Source organism: Schistocerca cancellata, chromosome 5, assembly GCF_023864275.1.
Source record: "Schistocerca cancellata isolate TAMUIC-IGC-003103 chromosome 5, iqSchCanc2.1, whole genome shotgun sequence".
Lineage (NCBI taxonomy): Eukaryota > Metazoa > Arthropoda > Insecta > Orthoptera > Acrididae > Schistocerca > Schistocerca cancellata.
The window spans coordinates 432,203,809-432,216,403 of record NC_064630.1 but is presented as its reverse complement, the minus strand read 5'-3'; positions in this window follow the sequence as shown (position 1 = coordinate 432,216,403).

The following is a 12,595-nucleotide window of genomic DNA, read 5'->3' as shown; positions in this document are numbered from 1 at the left end:
TGTGTAATTAGTGGTGTAGTCATGAGGCTTTTGGGTGTCTCTAAGTGTAATCCGTTTGTAGTACGTAATATTTCGTAAATTGTCCAGAAACGTTACCTTATACAGTGTGTTTAACCATCGGCAACAACGAAATCATCAGGAGATATTAAAATGGGAAGTGCGTAAGCAAAATATTTCCGGTACTTATCACGATGAAAAGATTAATATGTGAGACATGGCGTTACTGTGCTAAATTAGTTTCATAAATAAAATTTATACAATAGGTCTAAGATGTCTTCTTATACTTTACCAGTTGTTCTGTGATATTTTGACAATGTGCTTCACATCTCCAGAGCGAACTGGCCAACAACATCGTTCTGCCTATTGGGGTGCGTAACACGACATCGGTAGGGGCAGCTGAATCTCCCTGTGTATTTTCAGAGGAAGGCGATTATTGTGTACACAATTTTTATTTAAAATTATATATAGGGAGAAATTATATATATGTAAGAGAGAAATAATTTATCGAATGGGTTAAATGCTCTGATATCATAGTTAACACTAACTACAAAAAATAAAAAGAACCGCATATGTTCACAGAAAAGCATTTTCTTTCTCGAAATCGGTTTTAACAGAAAACCTGTACATTGTTGTTTAAGAAAAATGTGTAGGCTATGTCCGTCTGAAGCACTGTGTAAAAATTTGAAGCAAATGGGTGAAGAATCGTGTAAAATTTTGAGGTAAACCAGTCAACCGGTCAAGAACTTATCGACACTTTTGCTAACAACATATCTCCTTTATTCCGTTTTATGATACATAGTAAATATTTAGGTCATGTGTGTCCAAATGTTTATTAGAGGATCGTGTAAAATTTTGAAGTAAATCGGACAGCGACTTTTCGAGATATACTGGTGCCCAAAATTAAAGCAACAAATGGAAATTTGTGCAAGGCTGCGCTTATTTTGCCACAAAACAATATAAACAGGTGATAGTACAGTAGAAACAATGTAAAGAATACAGAACGTAAACAACTGCAACATGCATAACGGACACAAAAGTGTTCTTCGTTTTTTCCAACTTAACTCATTTGCACACACACATACATTCCGACAACTGATTAATGTGCTCAGTATGGCGCGTGACCACCTCCGGCAGCAATACAGACCTGAAAACGACGGAGCATGCCCCGAATGGTGTCATCGATCACTTGTTGAGGCAATTATGCCCATTCTCGTTGCAGAGCTGCACGTAAGTCTTGGAGAGTGGTAGGTGGACGCTGACGTGAAACATCCCGTCTCCCTACTGCGTCCCGGATATACTCTAAAACATTCAAACCCGGAGACCAAACAGGTCACGCGATGCGTGCATTATCTTCCATTGCCAAGAAAACATCAACCACCCGTGCTTTATGAGGTCGAGCATTATCGTCCATCAGTAAGAAGTCTGGGCCCACGGCAGCTCGCAACAACTGCACATGACGTCTCAAGATCTCTTCACGATACCTGATAGCAGTTAAACTTTGCCGATTTACCCGGAAAATTTCATGAAGAGGTATTAGAGTGGTCAACATATTCCCTGCCCACACGATTAGGGATCCTCCTCGACATCGATGTTTTTCCATAATGTTTAGGTCCAGAAATCGTGTTCCACGTTCCCTCCTGATGCGAATCCGTCGAGAATCACTCTCCAGACCAATTCGAGACTCATCCGTGAAAAGAACATTGGCCCGCTGTTCGACTGTCAGATGACAAAATGTTTCAAATGGCTCTGAGCACTATGCGACTTAACTGCTGAGGTCATCAGTCGCCTAGAAGGACATCACACACATCCATGCCCGAGGCAGGATTCGAACCTGCGACCGTAGCGGTCGCTCGGCTCCATGTCAGGTGACATGTTGACGACTCCACTCTAGACGTTTCCTCCTGTGAAGACGCGTTAGAGGTACACATACAGCAGATCTCCGACGATAACGGCCACTCTACCGAAGTCTTCTGCACATCGTTTGCCGCGATACAACACGTTCATTGGATGCCTCGAGGTCGGATGCCAGTTGCCGTGCAGTACTAAGGCGGAACCGTCGTGCCCTTACAGCCAAATAACGTTCCTCTCTTTCTGACGTCACACGTGGTCGGCCCTGCCGTGGTTTTTAGGATACAGTTTCGGTCTCTGTAAATTGTCACCACATTCGAGAAACAGAACGATTCACATTAAACCAACAGGACACATCGGTTTCCGATTGTTCTGCTTCCATTCTTCCTATGGCCCTCCACCGCAGAGAGCCTGGTAGGCGTGTTCCCTGTGCCATACTACACCGTCTGTGACTGTACACAGCGATGGTGGATGTGGGACTACCCAGAAAAGACTACCCCGGTTGGTAGGTGCCATGACATCATCGTTGGTGTGGTTGTCTGTTGACTGGAATGCCATCTTCCGTGGAGAACATGATTATACGGACATGGGTTGACAGTTTGCATGATTATGTCGTGAATTAGACACAGGACGAAGAAACAGCGGTTTGTTGCTTCAATTTTGGACACTAGTGTATTTGCTAACAACGTCTCCTCTTTATAATTATATATATTTATGTACCGTATGTATTAAAAATTATATAGTCAATTTACGCCCAAATGTTTATCAGAGTATCGTGTAAAAGATGTTCAAATGTTATGAATTCCTAAGGGACCAACCTGCTGAGGTCATCGGTCCTTAGACTTACACACTACTTAAACTAGCTTGAACCAACTTATACTAGGCCCGTCCGGTTAGCCGTGCGGTCTAACACACTGTTTACAGGGCGGGAAGGCGTGCCGGTCCGCCCGGCGGATTAGTGTCCAGGTCCGGTGTGCCGGCCAGTCTGTGGGTGGTTTTTAAAGCGGTTTTCCATCTAGTTCGGCGAATGCGGGCTGGTTTCCCTTATTCCCCCTCAGTTGTACTATGTCGGCAATTGCTGCGCAAACACTTTCTTCACGTACGCGTACACCATAATTACTCTACCACGCAAACATTGGGGTTACACTCGTCTGGTGTGAGACATCCGCACAATAACCCTGGGTTCGGTGTGGGGCGGCGGTGGGGTGAGTGGACTGCTGTGGCCTTTTGTGTGGTTGTGAACCACTGAGAGCTACGGCTGGGAAGAAGCCTCTGCGTCGTTTGCATGTCCCCACTTCCATACAATACAATATAATACAAACGTATCCTAAGAAAAACACACACATCCATGCCCGAGGGAGGACTCGAATCTCCGGCAAGAGGGACAGCGCAATTCGTGGCATGGCGCCTCAAACCACGCGGCCACTCCGCGCGGCTTCGTGTAAAAATTTGAAGTAAATCGGCCAAAAGCTTTTCGACATTATTGGTAAAAGATTTTCCTCATTATATATATTAAAATTTATAGCCTCTGTCCATCTGTGATATTATGTAAAAATTTGAAGTAAATGGGTCAAGGTGCTTTTCGAGATTTTTGGTAACAACTTTAGACAACGTTTTGTCTTTGTATAGTTGTATAGATAATGGCTAAGAAAGCCTACAACTTAGACTAAGTCCACTTCTTCTTGCAACGCTCCTCTCGGTGCAGCCAGAGCTTCGGGCAGGAAAACTGCGAATAGCAACAGCTGCCTCAAGAGGACATTAAACACGGTACATGAAATCCAAATGGGAAGGTATTCACTGTTGAAAACGTTAATCCACAAGGTGTATTCTGTGTAGACGTCTGACACCTGTAACAGTAGCGCAAGGACGTACGTAGGCATCGTAAGAATCAGCTCTGCGGATCTGCACAACCAGAGTTGCATATGGGAATGAATGTGTGGATATGTGAGTGTCCGTCTAAAAATAAGCTTTCCCGCACAAACGCTGCTTTGCCCGAAGGCATCGCTTGCGTTGATGTAATGGAGGGTGATTGCGCAAATCCCTTTATCACCATTTTAAAATATTTATGTTGTCGCTTTGTCAGCTATACCGGGATTCATAACCCCGTTGATCTGCAGTCATTTATTGCTTTCTGTACTTTATATTAATATGTGCAAATTCTGACTTCTGTACTGAACACAATTAGTGTGCCATTGCTCTTCACGAAGAAGCCAGGCGTCAATGCAACTAACTGTAAGACTACGATATTGCAGTACCTGTGTTATTCTGCATTACAATGCGAAGTTCCTTCAGAAACACATGCATGTCCGAAGGAACTTTGCGTCGTAATGGAATAACACAGGCGCTGCAGTATTGTATTTATCCGTCGACAACGGACGAGCGACTTTCAAATAAAATGTCTCCCCTGTACAAGAATATATTTAATGGATGCACGAGTGCAGGCTATAGACACGTGTTTGACGACATGTGGAAGTTTTGGTCTGGCCCTAACACGTGCTCGGGTAGTCAAATGACAAGACGACCGCTGGCGATAAGCGGAAAATTCGGAACAAGTTTTTACTGTCGTGATTCCATTATACAGCTGATGGCAGTCCATTTGCGCAATTACGCAGTTCGCCGTCGGTGGCTAAGCTGTGTCGACACAGCTGTTTACGTTCTCGCCGCGGCGTGTGCCTCACGGTTGTTTACTTCACAGCGGTGCAGGCGCATGTTACGATCAACGATGGAATGGCCGATTGTCATCGTAAAACCACACTGAAGTGCACCTTTTCGAACTAATATGCGCGGCCACAAGCACTCGCCGTCGAACAATTCTTACGTGACGAAGTGAAGATTCCTTGAGAAGATTATGATCGGAATACATCTGTCCATCGTTACTGGTGTGGTTTATGTGAAACGGACAAACGACGCAGCTGGCGACAAAATCTTAGAACGGACGGAAGATGGCCTTAGATTCCGGCAGTAGGACGGCCACATCGGCCCCGAAATTGTTGAGCATACCGATCTGGAATTATGCACGATTTTATCTTCGAACTTCCGTTCGAAATGCCGGCAGATTACGTGATTTCTACACTGCGCCCTTATGGGACACTCGGGCATGTAGCAGAGAAATGAGCACAGTTCACTACATACCCAGTTTTGAGCGGAGTACTGTACGTCCGCACTGGGCTAAAGAAACATGTCACGTTCCACTTCTTCACTGGCGGTTGCTGTGTATTGTCATACACAATCGGCAGCCAAGGACCTGTTCTGCATGTGGTAAAGGAGCACATGTGCTTCATGAATGCCTACAACGCAGAATTACGCAGCTGCGGACCGACGAAGCTTCTCTCCCTCGGACTCTGACATCTTTTCCACTCGATGGCACTGAGACCCAATGCCCTTCAGAGTCCTACACGGCAACTGCCGCACGATCTTCCACGGCCTGCAGAGACCGAACGAGACGAGGCCGACCGTTACAGCAACTGGCCCATCCCCCGGAAAACCCGGTGCCGGATGAAGATCTTGACAGACGTGAAGGTGATAGCGCTCTCGATGCCACGGTTGTGCATAATGCCGCCTTCGTTCCTGAATGTCACTACTCCATCTCGTCGTCCGACTCTGAACCACACTCGCGTAAATAGCGGCCACCAAAACGACGCGAGAACAGGAAGATGACATCGTCGGCATTGTCGGAGTCATCCTACCAAGATGAAACCGTCACACACTCACCAGATGATTCCCAGCAGGAGATTACATGCACAGTTGCCGTACCCAGTCCCATCACGGTCAGGACATTTTACGGAATGACTCAGACACATAGCAAGGCCATGAAGACCCCAACGGCGATGTTCCCCACGCGGCCCACCCTTACGCTAGCGGCTCTTCCTGAATCAGCGTTGATCGAACCTGGTTGCGCAATTTCGAGGGCGGTCGACGTTGTTCCTGCATCTCCACCAGACGAAGAAACGCCACAGGCTGCCCCTGTGAAGCGGGCACGATCAGGACACATCGGTTTGGACCAAGCTCTGCCAAATTTACAGCTAAGAGCCCTGCAGGTGTACCTGGAATTTCCACAAATGGAGCTGTATATGCTGATACAGACATAATCACAGAGCCTCTTTTTGAGCACTGTGCTCGCATCTCTCATTTGAGAATCACCACCCAACCTTTCATCTCTTCAGTGGGTGGAATGACAACACCTCTCTTTTGCTCCAAGCCACCTTGAGCAACATAATGCTTCCTTCAGTGAATGGGAATTTCTCAGTGGCCTTGCCGAATGTCCTGTCACATGCCCTGACCCAGATTGTATCCATTCGCAAATGCTGAAACATCTGTCAGCAGATTCAATTGCATCTGGATTGATGGCGAATTCCTGTCGCAATGGCGGGCATGTAATATCATCCCAGTGCTAAAGCCTGATAAAAACCCACTAGATGTTGGTAGCTATCGTCCTATCAGCCTCACCAACGTTCTGTAGAAGCTGCTCGAACATATGGTGAGCCGGCGGTTGTGTTGGCTCCTTGAGTCTTGGGGCCTTATAGCTCCATCTTGACGCTCCACTGTCGACAACTTGGTGCACCTGGAGTCTACCATTCGATAGGCATTTTCCCAGCGTCAACACCTAATTTGCCGTCTTTTTCGACCTGACGAAGACCTAAGATACCACTTGGCGACACTACAACCTCGCTACTCTGCATGAGCAGGTTCTCCAGGGCCCACTCCCTATTTTTATACAGAACTTTTTGTCACTCCACACTTTCAAGGGTTCACAGTGCACCCCATTTACAAGAGAATGGGGTCCCTCAGGGCTCTGTCCTGAGTGTGTCACTCTTTTTAATTGCCGTCAATGGTTTTGTTCTAGCAGTAGGATCGTCAGTATGTCCCCTCCTAGATGTTGACGAGTTTTGTATTTCCTTCTGCTCCTCGTCTATTGTTGTGGCTGTGCAGGGCGCTATACAAAAGCGCAGTCGTGAGTCCTCACCCACGGCTTTTAGCTTTAGGCCGCCAAAACTTGCGTCATGTACTTCTGTCGTCATCGTACTGCCCTCCCCACCCAGAACTTTACCTCGATGACCAATTATTAGATTAGTGGAAACTTCCCGCTTTTTGAGTCTGGTATTCAACGCCCTTTTTTCGTAGCTTCCCTGTCTTCACCAGCTTGAGGACAAGTGCTGGCGGCACCATAATATTATTCGATGCCTGAGTGACACCGACTGGGGTGCTGATCGTCCTACACTGCTACAGCTGTAGAAAACCATTGTACAGTCCTGTATAGACTATGGGAGCCTGGTGTATGGTTCAGCATTGCCCTATGCACTGCATCTGCTGGACCCTATCCACCACTGTGGAGTTCGCCTCGTGATGGGAGCTTTCTGAACGAGCCCAGTGAACAGTCTCCTCATGGATGCTGGTGTTCCTCCATTGTGGCTCCGGTGGCAATTACTGCTTGCCAGTTATGCTGCCCACATTTACAGTTCGCCTCACCATCCAAATTACCGTCATCTTTTTCCCCAACACAGTGATCTATCTCCTGCAAAGGCGGCCCAGGACTGAGAATCCCCTGTCTATGTCCGACTGCTTATTACTGAATTGGGCGCGTCCCCTTTCCTGTAGGTCCACTTCTCTACACCTCCATTGTCCATACCTCGGCCACAACTTTGGCTGGACCTATTGCAAGACCTCAAATGCCTTTGCAAGACCCCAAAGGCTCAGTTCCACTTGAGGCAGTCTGCCAGCAGTTTCTCTCTCATCTTGGGGAGTTTGAGGGCTTATAAATGGTCTACACAGATGGATCAGTGGTTAACGGTCTTGTTGGGTTTGCTTACGCTCACGTTGGCCATACTGAACAGCGCTCCTTGCGAGATGACTGCACTGTTTTCACTGCAGAGTTGGTCGCCATCTATTGTGCTCTTGGCCGGCCGCGGTGGCCGTGCGGTTCTGGCGCTGCAGTCCAGAACCGCGGGACTGCTACGGTCGCAGGTTCGAATCCTGCCTCGGGCATGGATGTGTGTGATGTCCTTAGGTTAGTTAGGTTTAAGTAGTTCTAAGTTCTAGGGGACTGATGACCACAGAAGTTAAGTCCCATAGTGCTAAGAGCCATTTATTGTGCTCTTGTGCATATCCACTTCAGCGACTGTGAGTCCTTTGTCATCTGTAGTGACTCCTTAAGCAGCCTGCGTACTCTCGACCAGTGCTTCTCTCGATATCCTTTCATAATGCCTATCCAGGAATCTCTTTATGCCCTCTGCAACAGTGGACGTTCAGTGACCTTCATTTGAACCTGAGGACATATTGGGATAAGGGTAATGAACTTGCTGATCGCCTGGCCAAACATGCTACCAGTAAACCAGCTCCGGAGATTGGCCTGCCAGAGACGGACTTGCAATCGGTCTTCCGCCGCAAAGTTTTTGCGATCTGGGATACTGAATGATGCACCCTCAGTACACCAAATGAACTCAGTGCTATCAAGGAGACAACAAATGTATGGTGGTCATTCATGCGAGCCCCTTGCAGGGAATCTGTTGTCTTTTGACGGCTCCACATCGGCCATACGTGGCTAACACATGGTCACCTCCTCTGTCACGGGGGCCAACCTCGGTGTCGCTGTGGCTCCCCTATGACTGTCGTCCACAACTTGTTGGACTGCCAATTTTAGCCGCTGTGCGGCGGACTTTTAACCTTCCCAATGGTGTTGGCTGACAATGCCTCAACAGCAGCTTTGGTTTTACGTTTTACTCGTGAGGGAGGCTTTTGTCTTATGATCTAGGGGTGGGCATCTGGCCTTCTCTTGGAAACCTCCACCCTCCCTCCGATTTAACTCTGTCACCTTTTCCTTGCATTTTGTTTGCCTTGTTGTTCGTCTTTTCTATATGTGTTCTCATCTCGCCTTGACTTTTTGGGCTGGAAATTTTAGTGTGTTGCAGAATGGCTGGCTCATCCTCCTTTATTCTTGTGATGAGCCAGCCCAGACCATTTGCTCTATGGTTTTAATACCTTCTCCTACTTTTCCTTGTGGTGTACGTTTCCTCCATTTTTTGTTCGTGTCTTTTGTGTTCTCTTTCGTTGTGTTTCCCCATTCATTTTAACCCTTCTACTTTCCCAAATTAAATTTGGGTGTTGTCTTACCTTGAGCCTTGTTTGCGTCAGGAAAAACGGACTGATGACCCTGTAGTTTGGGCCCTTTATACCTAAAGCCAACCAAGCAATCAAGTGTTTAGATTATTGGGAAATGGTCGTGCCCACAAAGTGTTTTGTTTAAATTAACGAATAATCCAGAAATAGGGCAATAATTTACTTGCATTGCACATTATCGGAAAAGCGAATTACGTAGATTAACATCAATTAAAAAACCTAAAATTGAAAATTTCAAAATTTCAACTGGTGCAGGGTTCTGCAAGGTTTTGAGAAGTATGATTAGTACTCGGTACAAGTGAAGAAGGTATTTCCAACCCATTTATGTAGGCTCCATTCTTATATGTGCCTGATTACGTGGCGTGCTTCGGCTTGTTAAAAGGGGGACCCAAATGAGGAAGTTCTGCCAGGTACAGAGGTCTCGTCGGTAGTGTAACAGCTGATGCTATACGCCTATGTTATATTTATTGTGCTGTAAAATAAATAAAGTTGTGAAGAACTCGAAAGTTAGTTTTAACACCACATTGCTACAGTATTCATACGACCTCCGAACTGAGAACTGAGTTACGCAGCCCAATTATAATGAGACCTGCAGTTTAACGTGAACTGCGAAACACTGTGCAAAGTGGCATATCCCACAGTGCCAGGCGTGAAAGAAGCTATAAGTGGCAGAAAAAGCCCTAGGAATAACTCGATATCGAACTCCACAGCTTTCGATTTGCCGTCTGACGCTTATCCATTGAGTAACTGAGCTATACTCCTGTAAACTGCATTAATTAATTATTCATCAGACAAAAATATTCGCTGAGTCATACTACCAAACACTGCTTATATGCAACACAGTACCGACAGGGAATTCAACAAAGAAAATATGCTGGTAGTTACTTTATTTAGTTACTTTATTAAGTGGCGAATAATAAGTAATAAATTATTTGCTTTTGCACAGATGAATAACGCATTTATCCGCGATTAATTTATTAGCAAATATATTCTCTGAATGATCTATTTATTCGAATAATTATCTAGACTGGAATTTATTAGAATAGTTCCCATGAAGAAACAAACCGCCTTTCACACTGTCTTAGACACAGCTGGCGGTACCTCTCTTTGCTGATGACAGGCTGTGAAGCAAAAAGCGAGTGCGTAAGAGCTTGTTTGTAATTTCAAGACTTTTGTAAGATAACATTCTTTCTGTACAATCGAGTGGAGGCGTTTATCTGACAGTTTCTCGATTCTGGATAATTAGTTTCATGACAAGCGCAGTACTCCTCTTGAGGGCTACAAGAAAACTTTTTGCCTTTTAAGAATCCCTTCAAAGATACAAGAAACGAATATGCCCTGAAGTGTAATCTAGAAGTATCTAGAATAAAACGTTGTGCTTCAATTTCCTTGCTGTTTTTGACATGCGAAGTCAGGGAAGTGGTACCGAAATTAAGACACTGGACTCGCATTCAGTAAGAGCAACGTCCAAAACTCTGTCCAGTACCCAGATTTGGATTTTTCTGAACCTTTTAAGACGAACGGAAAGACGGTTTCTTTCAAAAGCACACGGCCGATTTCCTACCACCTTCTGGTCCATTCCGACCATGTAGTCATTTGACTGAACTGCAGTAAAGAATGGCGTTATTTTCATAACACAGTGGTTGGAATCGACGTGGGCCCTTCATGTTCTTGTTTCCCGACGGCAGTGGCATTTTTCAACAAGATAATGCGCCATGTCACAAGGCCAGGAGTGTGATGGAGTTGTTCAGTTGATCGAGAAACACGGTGGGGAGTTCCAATTGACGTGCTGCTTCCCCCCCAGCCTCCCCCCCCCCCACCCTCACTCGCCAGATCTGAACCCGATCGAACACATCTGGGATATGAGTGAGCTCACTGGCCCCCTCCACAGAATTTACGGGCAATGAATGAATTGTGTGTGAAGATGCGGTGCCAACTCGCTCCAGCAATCTACCAAGGCGTCGTTGCTTCCATGCCACGATGCGTCGTCGCTGTTATCCGTCACAAAAGTGGACATACCAGCTGTTAGTTAGTTGGGTATAATGTTCTGGCTGGTCACTGTACAAGCACCGACATGTAGGCAAGGGACCATTGTGGCATTCGTGTCTTTCTGCTGCACGGCAGTATGAGGCTGAGCATTGCCATGTCGCAAAATAGCGCCTGTAGTCAGAAGTCCACGTCACTTTGATCTTATTACAGGCCGAAGTTGATTCTTTTAAGATATAGGAAAATGAGGCATTGGTGACGATGTTTCCACTAGTCGTACGGTATTCCAAGACAACCCCTTGTTCATTCCAAAAGAGTCAGCAAAACCTTTCCTGAAGATAGCTACATCCGGAACTTCTAGGATTTAGGTGATGAGGAACTGCGGCCTTCCTTGCTTGCTCTCTTACTTTCGGGTTGGTGGTAGCATAACGAGGTTTCGTATCACGCTCTGCATTCCTGATTTCTCCCCATGAGATGTTTACGCTTTCGGACCCTTGAAAAAGGCTTTGAAGGGTCGACGATTCCTGTCAGACGAAGATGTGCAGCAGGCAGTTACAGACTTCTTCACGTAGCAGGTCAAGGATGTGTTACCAAACGGGCATCCTCAACCTGGCGCGTAAGTGGGATAATGATTGCTTCAGTGCTCACGGCAATTTTTCCTGATTGCCACACGGATTCAGGACTGTACGGTCTTCGAATGGAAACTTTTTGATCGTCCCCAATATTTCATTTTTATGTTCTCAGATGAAAAATCTGAATGTTTGCTTTTATTTATAAAATCAATAGAGTACATTGTCTTTGTGGTGCTTTACCTGATCCCATGTGGCATTCAGCCAGATCATCAATTTCACATTATACGAGGGCAGTTCAATAAGTAATGCAACACATTTTTTTCTCGGCCAATTTTGGTTGAAAAAACCGGAAATTTCTTGTGGAATATTTTCAAACATTCCCGCTTCGTCTCGTATAGTTTCATTGACTTCCGACAGGTGGCAGCGCTGTAAGGAGCTGTTAAAATGGCGTCTGTAACGGATGTGCGTTGCAAACAACGGGCAGTGATCGAGTTTCTTTTGGCGGAAAACCAGGGCATCTCAGATATTCATAGGCGCTTGCAGAATGTCTACGGTGATCTGGCAGTGGACAAAAGCACGGTGAGTCGTTGGGTAAAGCGTGTGTCATCATCGCCGCAAGGTCAAGCAAGACTGTCTGATCTCCCGCGTGCGGGCCGGCCGTGCACAGCTGTGACTCCTGCAATGGCGGAGCGTGCGAACACACTCGTTCGAGATGATCGACGGATCACCATCAAACAACTCAGTGCTCAACTTGACATCTCTGTTGGTAGTGCTGTCACAATTGTTCACCAGTTGGGATATTCAAAGGTTTGTTCCCGCTGGGTCCCTCATTGTCTAACCGAACACCATAAAGAGCAAAGGAGAACCATCTGTGCGGAATTGCTTGCTCGTCATGTGGCTGAGGGTGACAATTCCTTGTCAAAGATTGTTACAGGCGATGAAACATGGGTTCATCACTTCGAACCTGAAACAAAACGGCAATCAATGGAGTGGCGCCACACCCACTCCCCTACCAAGAAAAAGTTTAAAGCCATACCCTCAGCCGGTAAAGTCATGGTTACAGTCTTCTGGGACGC